The following is a 14,076-nucleotide window of genomic DNA, read 5'->3' as shown; positions in this document are numbered from 1 at the left end:
CCTCTATCTCCAGTAAGAAAGGCCTCAGATGCTCACAGGGCAGAATCTGTTTTGGGTAGGGAATTTAATGACTGCCTGACATTTTTGACTAGATCCATTTAATGCATCTCTCAACAGATAACACTGTGGTGATCTGAAGAATCAACCAGCGCTGCACCTATTTCAATGACTATGCAGCCACATCAATTGTCACCTGGTGATTGTAAGGAACTTTGTGCGCAGATGGAGTGAACCTAGATACAACGGGCCTTTTACCATTGTCTATGCCACTACGTTTGCGGTGAAGGTCCTGGAGCTGTGATATTGGGTACAGCTTTCAGATGGACGAAGGTCTCCCGATGCCGCACACCCGACTAACTAGCTTGACAGTACAGTAGCAGTGTAGGGTCTATTAGGACTGGACTTATATATGTAGAGTTACAACCTGTATGTATGTTTTTTAATACCACACATAACTTCATAAAGGGTTAAAATTATGTTTTGAGTAATGTTTTAGTAGATTTTCACTATTTTGAGTAAAATTGTTCTCTTTTTTATTATTTCTTTTTTATTTTATTTAGTTTTTATTTATTTATTTTTATTTTTTTATCTCAGAATGTTAGTGAAATTGCTTATTGATGCGCCTGTTTTCTATGTGAAGCGAAAAACAGGCCTTATACTGCAATGCTTTTTCTCCTTGTATATGTGGGTGATGCATTTCATGCTGTCCGTTTCCTGTATCTTTATATTTGGGTTAGCAGTATATCTCGGGTGTAATTTTATATGGTTAGAACATTTAAAAGGGGGGATAACCAAGAGAAGTGTACCTGGGATGGATGTACATATCAGAATGGGGTCAATAACACAATACTGGGATTTCACACTAACTCACCACTAAATGGGAATATGGGTAATCAAAAATTGAATATAAATGTATTAGTTGCAAAATTATATGTGCCATATGCAAGAATATTAAAGCGTTTTAAAAGACAATCTAAGAAGAAGTATGACGAGTATAGAGGTTTAGGTTTTGAAATGATAGAGGACATGCACCATTCCGAGATGAGTAACAGTTGGTATGTGGACATTGTGGACATAAGGGAAACATAGAGTAAATGGGAGTTGTTAAATTTGCTCCTTAATAGCACACGCTTCGGGAGCCCCCAAGTTTCTAATACTACAAGAGGTTCCACTTTTGGATGCTCAATGTCTGTCCATCTAGCACTATTTAGGCTGTGAAGTACGTTCCAAGTGCACACCCTAAGCCTTCTGATGATGGACCCAGATGAACAACAGTGTACCCTAATGCCAGAAGCCCCAAATGCTTACAAAGACTGCACATGCAGCTAGAAGGAGTGAGGTTCATGGCCATTTGGTGGGAAGAGACTGTGATAAGCTGCATGGCTGGAGGATTTATAGGCCGAAGAAAAGAAGTAATCCAGTGGGTAAACGAAGAGTAATGGGGGTAGCATGTGGCAAAGCTAACATGGATTGAAGCCAGTGGAGGTGCAGAAACAAGAAGGATATCAGCTATGCTTCTACAATGCAGGAGATCCCTCTGTGGGTACTAACAACAAGTGCAATGTGACAATAAACATTCCAGACCTCAAGAAAGGAACAGCAGCAGTGATGTATATGTATGGGTCTGTGTCCAGCCGGCCTTACTGCACCTCCCATCATCATGGAGGGATGGAGGGGCATATGCTTGCTGACCATGCTGCACTCAGCTCTTTGCCTGGTCCCTGAAGCACATGTAATCATGATAACAGGGAGCTTGCTAACCCCCATGCCACTGCCAGGGCCAACTGCCTCTGCATCGCCACTATATCCCCCCTGTCTTCCAGATATTGCCAGAGAAAATGGAGAACATACTGTTAAAAAGGAAAAAGAGGACCAACTATCTGCAAAAAAACTCAGCGGAATTGCTTGAAGAAATACCTGATCAATATAGACTGTATAGTAGAAGATACATTGTTCCCTTCTCTGTTCTTGCCGGGAGTCCAACCAGCGGCCAGTGCTAAGTGGCTACAAATTGTCAAATGGGCGCTGATAAAGCTGTCGAATGACACTGAATAAGGCTTCAACGCGATCAGGGTCGAACTGAGAGCCATCCGGTTGATGATTCTGCAGAACCGGTATGTGCTCAATCTGCTTACAGCCATCGAAGGGGGTTTTGGAGAATCCTGCTCCACTTATGTGCCCCTAAATGATGCTGTGAATGGGTCTCTCACACAGATAATAGAGGCCGAGCACACCCTTGAAGAACATATGCAGACAGACCAAGGATTCATGAAAGTGACTGGTTCTATGCTCTTTTCTTGTGGGCACCATCGAGGATGAGAGAAGTTGTGAAGATACTAGTACCAGTGATGGTGTTCTTGCTGGTGATCGTCTGCACATGCCAGTTGGGACGTCGATGCTGTGCTGAAGCGATCCCTAATAGTGCAATGATGATGGTTTCAATTGGGGTAAGCAGTGCACCTCACGGTACACAAGATGGGCAGGTACGAACAGAAATTGAGGCCTAGTGCCATGGCTATGCTAGTACATTTACATTCAGTCCCGAGGGTCAGAAGGGTGTGTGTGTGGTCTTTGCTTGCAGCCTGGTAGCTTTGCAGAAGGCTAGTTTCTTGAATACAGACACACGCAGTTCCTTATTATGTCTTATCAGGAGTGCATGCAACCCAGAAGGAATGTGTCCTACAAGGCTAAGTGGGATCCAGAATGGGTCTCTGAAGAGTTATTCCAAGCAAAATGGAGTTAGGGCGTTAGGCCTTCACCATCCACAACTATAAGTTATAGCAGCCCCAGACCCACAAACCCCGGACACAAACATGTATGTACACTGGTCAGCCCAAGAACCCCTTTTTTTGCATTTATACAGCATGCACAAGCCCTCAAGCATCAGGGCGCTACATTCCAGTTAAATGAGGCCCATTGGCTGGGGATTAGACAGTGGTACATAGGTATGGGTAGCTAAAAAGAGTAGGTGTTTAAGCAAAATGGTAAGATAAGGCAATGTTTATCCATAAATTGCAGAGACAGTACAGTTACCATGCCAAGACTGCTGATGTGGGCGGAGATGTCTATTGTCAATTACTTCAGATGAACAGCCAGGTTTTCAGGGCTTTTCGAAAGACCCAGTGAGAGTTTTCAGCCCTTAGGAGCTGAGGGAGGGCATTCCACTGTTTTGCAGCAAGGACGGGGAATCTTGCCCCTACAGCTCTGGCTCGCTTGAATTTGGGTTGGATCAGCCTGTGGGTGTAGGGTGTTCTGGTAGGCCTAACTATTTGATGGGGAACCATTTTTGGAGATAGGTATGGTGGGGCTACTTTAGATATGCACCTGTGGGTGATGGTGAGTGTCTTGAAGAGTAATTTTTTACGTATCGGTAGCCAATGTACTGCTTTCCTGGCCTCAGATATATGGTGATGTATGGGGAAGTTTAATGCCGCTCGAAGTGCATTATTTTGAATCGTCTGGAGCTTATGGCTATTGCGAGAAGGTTTGTGGATTGTGATACGTGACAGAGATTTAAAAAGCCACAGACAAACTATATTGCATTAAAGCGGGAACAAAAAAGACACTACACAACCAATGCCAACTTCATGGAGACACCATGCAGCAGGGTATTGTACTAGCAGAACAGCCAACTCTCCAACTCCATGATGCTCAATGGTAGAATATTCCAGAAACTTGGGGCAATTTCCGTGAATAACCAGTCTCTTATATGCACACAATCAGAGGTAGTGATGACCAATAACATCTTATATTTCGAACCTAAAGCTTGTGATGGAGTATCTCTGTTAAGCCTGAACTGCAGATACATGGGGGCCAGATTATGTAGACCTTTATAAGTGCGACAGAGGATTTTGAAATCAATCCATATGTCCACCAAAAGCCAATGAAAAGATTGATGCAAGAGAGAAGTATAAGTTAGGCAGGACTTGTTAAAAATCAGTTGGCTGCGTTTTGATTTTTTTGTAATCGTTTGATTTGATGAGCTGGCCTACCTGCATGCACATCATTACAATAGTCTATCATTTATCAAGGCTCATACTACACCAGGCAGATGTTCAGGGTCAATGAATGATGCTACTCTGCATAGAAGCCGGAGTATTAAAAGGCTGTTTTAAGTACCTGGTTTGTCTGTCCTCGCAAGCCGAGATCACATTGTCAAACAAAATCAAGGTGTATGACTTTGCCGGCATAATTTATAAAGATATCAAACAGCATCAGAGCTGATTGTAAATTATCAGGAGAGGTAAATTTAGACTTGGGTCTTAGATGAATAACTTTGGTTTTGTTGGGGTTAACCTGTAGGGTATTGTCCAGTATCCAAGTTCCCACTTCATGCAGACATTCCACCTATGCATCAACTTTCACATTAGTGTCAGCTAGAGTGAGATACATCTTAGTGTCACGAGCATACACCTGAAAACCTAATTTGTATTTTTGAAAAATGTCATAGAGTGGACTCATATAAATGTTAAACCTGCATGGAGACAGTGAGGAGCCATCGGGGACTCCGAATGATGTGCATTGTCTGGTGGAAAGATAAGCAGCAAGTTTAACCTGTTGTGTCCAGGGGTACATGCGGGTGGACGGAGTCCCCCCACTTTTTTCAGAGGGTGGACTCAGTCCCCCCAGCTAAAATGAGAAACATTGAACTCTTGAATTTAGGAATTAAAGCCGACCTCGGGGATCGAACTTCAGTCGTCAGGTTTGCCGGCTGGACACTTTACCACTGCACTATATAACCGGATGGCAAGCAACCATCAACTAAAGATGAAATGTTACATTTCGGTACTACATGTTCCAGGGAAAACATCTGTATTGGTTCTTGGAATTTAAAACATGCACACCTTTTGAGGTTTTCAAAAACACTATTAGAAGAAAATATCCTCTCTTGGTTATGTGTGTGTGTATTGATTTCATGAAAGGCAAAAGACATTCATTCTGTGCAATGTGGGTGGTTATGCAAAGCCAATTTAATTAAATGTGCATATTTCACCTTGATATGCTAATTTCAGGGACGTCACATCCCATCGCGTTTGTTGATGAGTCCCCGACTTTTATTTTTAGGACTTGACGCCTGGTTGTGTCCAATTGACCAAGAAGGATTTAACCCATTTTACACAACATGCATACACGGGCAAGTCCGTTCAGCTCAAACATTCTTACATTACCAACAATGCAAAACTGACATCATCTGCTGTTTAAGTATGTCGGATAATAATACTGTTTCTGTTCCATGTCTAGGACAAAAGCCTGATTGCAAAAGAACAGCCAGAGTTATCCTTGACCTCAAGCCCAGGGACCGCATCTCTGTGGCGCTGAAATCCCTTCACTGGCTCCCTGTGGCTGCAAGGATCAAATTCAAGACCATTTGCATTGTCCACAAGGCTTTCTGTTGTGCCTGGGACCTATTTACCTGTGACGTTATCTACCTAAATACTGTCCCTCTCAAGCCATCCGCTCATCTATCGCCAACCTTCTGCAAGTGAGACGGTTTCCCATGCAGAGATTTGGAGTGAGATCCTCAGCAGGCGCCTCCTCTCGAATAGCCTGTCTGTCGCCCTACGTCTTGGACCTGATTTTCTTAAATTCAGGAAACTCTGCTAGACCTTTCTCTTCTCCTTCTCTTCTCTCCCCCTACCCTGCTAACCTAGCTCTCTGCTCTTTCCATCGCTCCCTCCTCTTCCATACAGCTTTGCTGACGGCCACCTAGTGTACCTCAGAGTCTCACAGGTCCTGGGCACCCCCCCAGTCCTCTTTGAACTTGGCTCAGGGCCCTGCACCCCACCCCCCTCACTGCACGTCTGAATAAATCCATGAGAGCTTCTCTCTCCGCACTTACCCCAGCCTCTACCGACTGGGTGCACTTGGATCCTCCTCCTTTGACCGTCCTGCACTTGCAGGATCTGAATGCATGTCTGCATGAAGATTGTCTGTCTGTTTTCCTTGTCTTCACCCCTTAATGTGCACTTGATAAAAACTGCTGAATCGCTGTCAGGCCTATTTGCTGTATCCAAACTGTTAAATGTATCTTTTTTACTTACTGTGCTTGTGCAGACCTCAAGGCTCTGAGCGTCTGCCGTTTCTTCCCCATGTTCCCACCGTCCTTGAGAGCTTTGAAACAATGCCTGTGTATAGGCGCTTTATACATAAACAATACCATACCATACCAGAATTAGCGTCGACAAAATCTGGCAACTGGGAAGACATGTGAATAGATGCATAAGTTAAAATGGCACCTTTCTCTGCATTGACTTTGGGACATAGAAGCTGGCAAGAATTCACATGTGTTCATTGAACATGTGTTACTGGAAAGTAAGGGTTGCAGATGTCAGGAGACTGGTGCAGCAAAGGAATGCCCTATGGTTTTAGCATGAAGCTTTAATCAAAGAAGGGTCTGATCAGCAGGTCTCCCTTTTAGAAACAGAAACACCCACATCATTTTATTATTAATACAAATAAAAAAAATCCATCACAGTAGATGCCCAGGGAGTGATGGTCTCAATCAGGGGAAGAAGCCGTGTGAAGATGCAGCAAGCAAGTGAGTCGGATACTGCCTAGATTCCGAGCCATCTGATTAGCTCTGTTGCATACACTTATGCATGTTATCTCCAATAATTAGAATACTAATAGAAATCGAAATAGGGTTTTTCTTTATCGCTTCAATTACGTAGTATCTCACACAAAACCTGTACTCACACTCACGTATTAGTTGCATATGCAATGCATGATGTATGCTTGTATGGAAACAGACAGTACATTGCTAGCTGACAACCATCAAATCTAACAACTTGAGTTTAACCACCGATGACCACAAAAAGCAAACAATAGAACATGTTGCCTTATATCGAATTCGTTTGATTTAATTACCGCGTGCAAGGCATTTCTTTTATGTATTTAAAAGCGTGCCCTTATCTTTTCACTTGGCATATAGTGAATGTCAGGATCCCCGAGGCTGCATTCAGTGCAAAGAATCCACCCAGTTCGCTCTATTCAATGCTAAGGGCTCTAAATTTAGACACACATCTGTTTACTGTTTTCTTTTTCTCAGATATTAAAAGGACACTTAAAACCCAGGTAAAAAGAATTTGAAAAGCATGAAGAAGAAAGGCGAGATAAAGCCACAGAACACAGACAGAGTGGGCCTTTCAAATTTTCTTCAGAAAAAAGACGGCTATGTTTTATTCAACTCATAATGTATTTTTTCCATGATGGCTCGATAGCCAATGTCCTGCTGACAACGAAGCCGTCTGAGGGGACATAAGAAATTCAACATTAAAGTGAAAGATCAAAACAATTAACAATGAACAATGTTCCATGTAACTTATTTTTGTCCTGGTGCTAGGCGGAAACTTCCAAATTTTATATTATGATGGGGTTCATAATTAGTGCGCTGCTTGCACACATGGTTAGCATTATATTTAAATGTTTAAATGGCAACAAATATGTATCTTTATTTGTTTGTTCTGTCTTAAATTATGGAAAGATTCTCCTGTACATTTTGTGATTTTACAGCAACATTTGGATGGAATAACTGGTGCAAAACATCATATTTTTCATGTAGTTATCACCAAAAATGTTGAGAAAAATGTCATTAATTGTGGAAAATTTCGCAGAAATCGGTGCAAATTATGGTCTAGGACCCCACATACTGAACTTTTGAGTAACATTTGAATGTATTGCTGCTTGTCTCACGAAAGCAGACCTTTCAATGACACCTTACAAAAATCTCCACAAGATGCAGAAACGTGACAAGCCACACACACCCCACAGCCAAGGCATTGGTGGACCAAATGTTATAACTGCTGAACCCATATGCATGCATTAGTATTGGCCGAACCCCAAGCCCTCTCCCGTAATAATAGGCTCACATCTTGTGTCAAGTGTTGGCAATAAAAGGCTGTAGGATTTTATTGTACAGATATGGTTATGGCAATACACAATATCACATATCATAATGGTATCATACTTTTGGGCACCGGGTCCTGGGGTAACCCCCTCTGACCCGTGCGTGCCGCCTTGTTGTGCCTCACGACTTGTTGTGGGCGCCGTACAGTGCCCTGTACTTCTTCTTGTTCTTTTTCCCTTTTTTGTAGGGTGGGAGGGTTCTGTGGTAAAGAAGCAAAAGGGATTTGGAAGACACTGAGTAAACAGTGAACCTCCTGTTTGCTTGGGTACCCGTTCAGGGTCCACAAACAGACTGTGTTTACTCAGAGCATGCTGCTCTTATTTATAGTATCCAGGGAGGCCCTGGCTCTTTGTTATGTATGTAGTGGGGGCTGCTGCTGTCGCAGCCCCCGGCCGGATAGCCGATTGTCTGGCCCCCTGGTGGGAGCAGGTCTTTGAACCTAGGCCCTGCCTGACGGTTGGTTTCCTTATGGTGCTTAGCACCTTGCTGTTTGGAGGAAGGGTGAGGTGACTGTTCACACCTCACCCTTCCATGTCTTTGTGCTGCAGAGACTGCGTGTCTCTGTAGCTGGGGTGAGGAGAGGAGCAGGCACAGATAAGGTTGTGGCTGCCCCTCTCTCAGCTGCTGATGGTAACAGCAGTTACCCTGCCTCGCTTTTGGGATGCCCTGCAGCACTGCCCAGAACACGCTCCTGGAAAATAATGCAGCTCAGTGTGATGGCTTTGGGCCACATCCATTCTGCTCTCCTTTTGTTTCAGCCATTTAGCAATGGCGCATAGAGTGGGCTTGGTCCCTTACAGTGGTAGGTGCCGGTAGGCTCGTTCTCCTTGTACCTACATGTTGCCAGCAATTTCAAGTAAGGATGGCCCAGCAGCAACCCTATGCTGGTAGAAGGGAGTTCCTACTAAGCAGTTTATGGCCACCTACGTGCGCACTCTAGACTTCACCTTTGGTAATAGAGTACCACAGTCTGATCTTTCATTTCTCAGCCAAATGCCTTATAGGACTTGTAGTCTTGGGTCAGATTACTCGAATACCGTAATATGATTCCGAACATAATTTTTGTTATTGTTTATTCCACTTGTTATTAATAACACATCTTAATACGGAGGTACTCAAAACGTTCTTTAACAAGATAAACTCAACATCACTGATGCACTCCTTTATTTATTTGTTTCTATTTTTAATTGGTGAATTGATTTTTAAATCCTCATGAAGTAATCATGAATTAGCACATACCATAGAATATGTATTTAAAATGTGTCAACAAATTTGGCTCTATGTCTGTTTAAGGCCGCAATGAAAAAGGTCTGATTGTGTGCAGTCGTTAATGGGAGGGTTTATGAGGATTTCTGGGGTTTAACCTCCTGATAATCAACCCCCCCACACACCTTCTGCCATCTACCTGCACTAATGGGGTTTCCTTTCCATCAGGGGTTTTACCCCCCTCCCCAAACCCAGCTTCCTTCACTGCCCCCTTCTTTACCTTCCACAAACAATGCCCTTCTCCCGCAATCCTGACATTATTTCATGGATCCCTTCTGCAATATTCCTGCATGTAAAATCTTTCTATAAATACTATCTACTTTGAACCTCTGTTTGCATTTCAAGTGGGGATTGGGGCAGTGATAACCTCAACATGGGTAAGAGCAGAAATCGTGGCCTAAAATTCGGTTCACACAGGCGCTGGTCTACTAACTCTCTGACAATGATGCATTCCTATGGTTAGAACTCTTGCTTGGGAAACAATTAGCTAAAGGCTTTAAGGGTTCAGTCCTTCCCACCCATTTATGATTTTCCTTCCCCCACAGCACTTGATGTCAGCACATTCTGGGTGACATCACATGCCAGATTTCTTTCAGTAAAACACCTTTATTAGTTCTTAATAACTAATCCATAGAATTAGATAAGATGGTACCATGTCCTAAACAATTTGAAAAAGCAAACATTTGTAGGCTCCTCACATGGATAACTGTGTTTGGGTTAAGATGTAACATGATGTACATGCCAGCTAATGAGCATCTACATTTTTACATGTAATTATGTTAATATTGTTATTTTGTTCTAAATATTTTCATTAATGAAATCAATACTTAATACAACCCAGCATCTCTGGTCTCTTACCGAGTTTTACACTGAGAGTCCAATGCTACAAATAAGAGCAACATTTGCACACAGTGCTCTTTCTTTTTGGCCAAATCACCACTAGATTAACACATTTCACCACCTATTTAGCCCCAATTCATCTAAACGTCAGTCGTGCAAAGCAATGTTCGTCATTTTGTTACTAGGTGCCTCCTTATTATTCAATGGGAGGTTAAGTACCTGTACCTGCATGCCCGGGCCATAATTACACATGGACACTCTGTGAGTAAGAGGAGAGATTGATGTTGACATCCTTTCAAGCACCTAGGCATTCAGGAGCATTTATTTATTTATTTATTAACATTTATAGAGCCACAGCAGGCCTTAGGCATCATGGCGCTGTTACAGGAAGACTTGCTGGTTACAGGAAAGAGGTGTACATAGCGGCTACAGGCAGCAGCTTCGCTTGGTGTTTACAATGTAGCAGCTTAGCTTAGTGGTTACTAGGACATAATATGCATAGTGGTTACAAAAATACAGCAAAGTTAATTACATGCTCAGCTTAGCGGTTACCTGGGAAGCAGGGGGGTAATGTTACAGTTTCTGCTTGGTGAGGTAGGTGAGCCTGAGGAGTTAGTTGAACAGAGTGGTTTTTAGGGTTTTGCGAAAGATGATGAGGGACGGTTCTGCTCTGAGCTCATCGGGGAGAACATGCTGTACCCTGTATGTTTGGAGACCAGGGGTTGAGTACCTGTCTGCTGTACCGACAATGAAATGGGACCTACGGTTTGATCATGGTGAAGCTACAGTTGGAACTACTGAGAGTACTGTATGTTGGTTTCATGTATTGTTTTTGTTTCCTACTTTATTTTAGGCCAATGTGCTCTCCTACATGTATGACATTATGTAAGCAGAGTTTCTTCATGTGTGTTTTGACAATTCTATTTTTATGGTGCACTCCTCTGTTTTTCTCTTACTACTTTAAAGGACTCGTCTCCAGTAAATGTGCTCAGAACACAGTACATTTAACACATGAGACATTGAAGCATGTGACATGGACACACTTTCATGGCCATCATTCCTGTCTCATTGGTAGGCCCGTGGACCGGATGCACATTTGGGAAGCCATCAATCATCTGGGGACAGTTTAATTTGACGTGTGAGTGGTGACATTATTTTATTTATTTTGGGATGTGAATAGAATTTAAGTAAATATTGTTTTAAAAAAAAATCGTTTAGAAAGATATTTTCAAAGCACTCCACTCCTGAGAATATGTACAAGAAAAACAGAACCGTTAAATGGGACAGTGGTTTGTGGTCAGAGGGAACTGGCTGAGGCTTAAGCTGCTGTATCACCTGGCAGCCCAGATTAACATCTAGGCCTCTAAATTAGGAATATTGGCATTTTAACTGATACTGTATCTCTTTGTTTTTTCCATACAAACATATTTTAGAGTCAACTCAACTACTGCAACATTTCAGACACCTTTATGCATTCTGAAGTACAAGAAAGGTGCACAGTATAGTAGGTACATAAAGTACTACCAGGGAAGAAACTCATGATTTGCAATGCACACAAACGAGTTACATATGCAATCTATATTGAACGGCAGCCTGGGGAGGTCTGCCTACCAGTTACTTGTGTGGTGCACCCGACTAAACCATGCAGTCGTATGGACCCAGAGGCAGATCTGGAGGTGCATGTATTAGCATCGCTCTAAACGTCCTTCTTATTGTGAAGAGCAGAGTTTGGGGCAGAGACGTGGAGGAGCAAAGGAGCAGTGGAGCAAGCTGAAGGAATGAAGAATGATGCTGAGAGCTGAGACCGTTGTTTCAGTAGAAGCCTTCATATACCACATGCAAACATATGCTGGTCATTGACATGATCTCTGTATCGAGGGTGAGGAGGTGGCCTTGCAAGCTGCCAGGCTTGCCTCAGCTCATTACTTGTTGATATAATGCAGTCATAATGGATCGTGAAACTGCCTTATAACTTTACTACATACATTATTTATTTATTACAATGTTGTGCCTCTATTAAACTGACTCTCAATTGGGCAATTCGTGTTAGCATGAAGGGTTATTTTTGGCAATGTTTAGTTAAAATCAAACTATATAGCACTGGTTCTTTTTTTTGGTACCAAATATGCTAAATTGAAGCTTTGCCGCCCCTTCCGAGACTACAACCGAGCATAAGGCTATGACAGGCCTTTACTCAGCACCAGTGGGGCAACAAGTACTCAGAGGCAACTATTCCAATCACAGAAGCGAACTTAATGGTGGACAAAATACCGAGGCATAAAGGCAATATAATGAAGGCAGAATTTCAGTTCTAGCCATGCTGGAATGGTCTGTAAAGGTGAGGGAAGAAATAAAGGTCATATGGCCTGTCAATACTTAAAAGAAGGAAGTAATGGGAATACCAAGAGGAAACTAACTACTAGCAATCAAGCAATAGCTAAGAACACAACAGATCCCGCTACAACGAATGTATCACATGCATATGCCCCATACCAACTGTACCTGGAGGCTGGATGTAATTACCTAAATCCTTACTAGTCTATCTGCAAATATCATGAGCTGGTCCGATAGCACAACGAGTAGAGCGCTCGCTTTGACATCTGTGCAGAGCCTGCTGACTCGAATCCCGGCAGGGTCAAACTCAGCCTTTCATCCTTCCGAGGTTGATAAACGAGCACCACACACCGTGCGTAATAATAAGCAGCGCTCAGATACCTGAGGGATCGTAGAGCTATATAAATGCTAAATTATTATTATCAATTTAATTCAAACATACGAATCAGATGAAGATTGCAATGTTGAAGGCACATGGTCAGGTGTTGTGCCATGTTCAAATAGATGTGCACTCTTGATCAGTGCAGCTGTAACAGAATGATTCACTGGTAGATATTTACCACCTTTAGAAGTAACTCATAGGTGGTCATTACAAGTCCGGTGGTAAGGGATACCGGGCACCGGTAAGGAGACCGGTGCCGGTAATCCCTTACTGCCCGATTCCGAGGTCCCTTGGAGGGAACCTTACGGGTCCCGCTAAGGGACCAGGGCGCAATAAACGGGCTTGCCATTCACGAGCCTGTTATTAGCGCCCTCACCATTCCCATTGAGCCCTATTCGGGCTCAAATGGGAATGGGGAATGGTTTATTCAATGGGGACTTACCTGTCCCGCCATGGTCGGAATACACCGGTAAGTCCCCATTGAACAAGACCGGACTCGGACACGGTATGGGAGGCAGCCATGGTGCTAATAGCACCATGGCTACCGCCCATCTCGTAATGAGGCCCATAGTCTTGAAATAACACGGGATGCATCTGCACTGAACCACAAGCAAAGGACCTTATGTTGGATATTAGTAAGCAGCTAGATATCGCCCTCTTTTGCCATCTGTATCACATTTGGACTGTAAGGGTTGTGGGGGTCTCCACGCAGAATTGAGTTGGCTGTAAAGCAAAATGGACAAGCTAAGGGCCAGTATGGCTCTCATTAAATAAAATAAATAGAATTACATTAACATGATTCTTCCAGGTGACCATGCTAAGGTATGCCAAGACCAGATACATTTGTGTGTGAATTGATAAAATAGCAAATCAGGAAGCTATCAGTCAAGCAGTGGCCTTTGAACATATTGTATGTGTGCATGGGGAAAGCAAGAGAATTAGTTGCTGTTTTGAAAACAAGATCAAGGTTAGTCATCTGGTGGGATAAGGTGAAAGAACCAAGAAATTAGAGGGTTTGGTCAACTTCCAAGCAAGAAATCCTCTTACTGTTCAATCAATGCACCATTTGGAGACACATCATCAGCCAACCCATGGGCAGAACAGCTAACATTGCTACTAAATAACCTGAAAACAGGTGTATTGTTGAAAGTAAAGGTAAGCAAGTTATAACCTCTTGAAGTAGGGCCAGGTCTAGTTGGGATTGCAACAGACAACAACAAACCTGCATCGTATGATTGTACAGTGTATTTAACATGGGTGTAAACATTGATTAGGGGCTCGTATGAAAGGGGGAATTCCCAATTAAACAATATATTAGATGTACCATAGAAATTGTGGAGAAAATCAA

The sequence above is a fragment of the Ambystoma mexicanum genome, chromosome 6q (genome assembly GCF_040938575.1).
Source record: "Ambystoma mexicanum isolate Mex_15411 chromosome 6q, UKY_AmexF1_1, whole genome shotgun sequence".
Lineage (NCBI taxonomy): Eukaryota > Metazoa > Chordata > Amphibia > Caudata > Ambystomatidae > Ambystoma > Ambystoma mexicanum.
The sequence above is the reverse complement of the archived record's forward strand: the minus strand, read 5'-3'. Positions refer to the sequence as shown.